Consider the following 3,030-nt stretch of genomic DNA (forward strand, 5'->3'; position numbering starts at 1 on the left):
GATGGGGAGCAATATTTGAAACCAATGTTCTTTGTTAAGTCACCAAGGTACATTCTGGAATTACAGCACTGAAATAACAAGAGGCTTGATCCCATCAACCCTCCTGGAGAGTTTACTTAAGGAAATCGTATTTGTTTGCTGAACTGTAAATCAAACAGGTTCTAGCTCTCAATTCCTTCAGACTCACATTTCTGTTGCTATATTAAGGAATCAAAAAAAAATAACATCGAAGGAGAGAGAAGGAGAAAACACTCTTTAAACCACTGAGAAACAATTCCTTTGTTTTCTCCAGAAACCCAGCTATTGGAGCAGCAGAGCATGCAGAAGTTTACCAAAGTCAAATGCAGTGGAGTTTGACCTCCAGCTCTCCCTGGTTACGTCTAGTCCACAGCCATCGTTCCTCTTCTGTTTTGATGTCCAAGCTTCATTGAGCCACCTGCAGATTGGCCATCACCCGACTCCTGGCAGCGTTGCTATGGGGCTCATAGGAAGGACAGTGTAGATAAAGTGCCCAACACATATTAGGTATTCTCAAATGATTAAAAGTATCATCATTATTTTCTCAGTAAAATCAGGCAGGTGCAAAGAATCCCTATTTGCTTTTGCTCCTTAGTTTCATCTCAAGGAGATGAATTCAGGAGGAATAAGACTAAATTTGGAAAGTTCTTAATTGCCTTTTTGTAAATAGAACACCAACCCTGATATGCATGCTTCTCTCTAGATGGAGCACAAAATGTTAGCATGTATATGACATTTGCACAGGAATCAAACTAAAGACTCTAAAATGTTTAGTTTACAGTAGCTGTAAACTCGGTTTTATTTGCTATCTGCTGAAGACTCATATTTGGTGAGTATGGTGGTGCCTGCCTGTGAACATAGAACATAGAAGACTGAGACAGGAGAATCCCATGTTTGAAGAGAGTTAAAGCTACATAGAAATGGCCAGAACGATAACACACTCAATGGAGAAGAGTCACTGCTTTGATTTGGTTCAGTCCTTTTCTTTATGGGAGAAAGGCCACCCAACAAGAGGCACACTTAAAAGACTGCAGGTTCTCCCAGAACCTAATAATAAATGTAAAGCAAGTGGCTCTAGAGGACACTTAGTTGTTGTAAGGGGAGGGGAGAAGAAATTTCAGACCTTTGAAGAATTAACATACTCAGGTCTTAAACTTGCTTGGGAGTGAGTTTATGTATCAATCTTAATGTGTGCAGACAAGAGGAAACAGAAAGAAATAATTGTGACCATAACATGTGACAGTTGGAATGGAGGAAAAACTTGAACTACTTCATTAGTGGAACTTTCACAATGAAGACATAGTTATTATAAATATTTTGCATTGGGAAAATGTACAAAATATCGCTAACTAATTGAAGTCACTGAGTTACAGGAAGTTTAAATTGAAAAATGGTTCTTTTTAAAGTATTGATACTTCGAGATAGGGTTTCTCTGTAGCTTTGGAACCTGTCCTGGAGCTCACTCTGTAGACCAGGCTGGCCTCGAACTCACAGAGATCCACCTACCTCTGCCTCCTGAGTGCTGGGATTAAAGGTGTGCACCACCACCCAGCGTATAGATAACATTTTTTTAAAAGGTACTGCATCTTAGATTTAAGGAAGAGGTTTATCAATGATCAACTGTGGGTATGGAGTTTGTGGCATTTGACTTATAAGATGGCTTTCCAAGCAGTCTTCTTTTGGGGGAGGGGAGTCTTTTCTACCATTGGATCACCTTCTAGTCAACATTTATCATGTCTATAAGGTTTTCATTTTAAAAGACTATCTAATAATTATGCAACAAATGATTGCAATCAGACGACCATGGAAGCTGAAATAAACCTCTATTTTGTTCACATTACTATGAGTTTGGCAGCTGCATCTATCAGTCAATAGCTCATCACTGAAACAAAATACCCTACATAAACTATCTCAAATTATTCTCATGCTTTGGTTAGGATGTCAGAGGTTTCAGCCCATGGTCCTTGGCCTCATCCCTGTGATGCTGAGGTAAGGCTTGATAGCATGGTCAGGGATATATGGTGTGTCAAAGCTGCTCACCGGAGAGCAAGGAAGTGGGAGGGCAGGGGTGGGAACAGGATATCTCTTTCATGGTGTACCTCCATCAACCTACTTCACTTGACCCCCATCTTCTATACGGCTTAACCCATGACTGTGTCTTCACTTGTCCATGTAACTATGAGCCTGTTAGAGGATTCACCCATGGATGAGATGAGATCCATTGTCTGCTTCTCCCATTGCTATATTAACATGCTCTGGAAAACAAGTAATTTAAGGGAGAAAGGGTTTAATTTAGTTCACAGTTCGATATAGTGCCCATCATTGCAGGGCAATTGAGACAGCGGGAGCTTGAAACAGCTGGTCACATCAAATCCACACTCAGAAAACAAAGATGAACCCTCTGCCCAGAGAATAGCCTTGTTCACAATTAAGATGGGTCTTCCCACATCAATTCAGTAATTAAGAACTCCCCCCAGGCATGCCTAGATGCTTCGGTCAAGCTGAAAACACTAACCACACAGACATCATGTGCCAAGTATTTCCCCCAAAGCCCCACTTCTGAACATTGCTGCCCTGAAGATTGAGCTTTCAGCACGGGAGTCTTTGGAAGACGTTTTGTAGCCAAACCACAGCACAGTGAAAGCAGCCAAATTTATATTCTATTATTACTTTGCATTGTGCAACTTCCCTTCTAAGAATTACAGCATTTACATTACATTTTATGACGACCATTAAAACGTTCAGATTTTATTTCAGGTTTAATAACTGTTAGTGCTCGCCGGTAACACAGATATACACTTCAGCATCACACACTCCAACCGTGCACAGAGGCCCTACGAATATAGGTCGCAGGAGTGGGGCACTTCCCATATTCCTATGTGGTTGAGTGATAATTTGACTGACTCTGGACTCACACTTACTTTCCCTTAAATCTCTAGAGACAGCCTCTGGTCTTTTCAACTCTTCTACTAGGTCTTTAGAAGAGCAGGGTCAAAAATATATGTGGCAATA

Source organism: Myodes glareolus, chromosome 9 (genome assembly GCF_982192425.1).
Source record: "Myodes glareolus chromosome 9, mMyoGla1.1, whole genome shotgun sequence".
NCBI lineage: Eukaryota > Metazoa > Chordata > Mammalia > Rodentia > Cricetidae > Myodes > Myodes glareolus.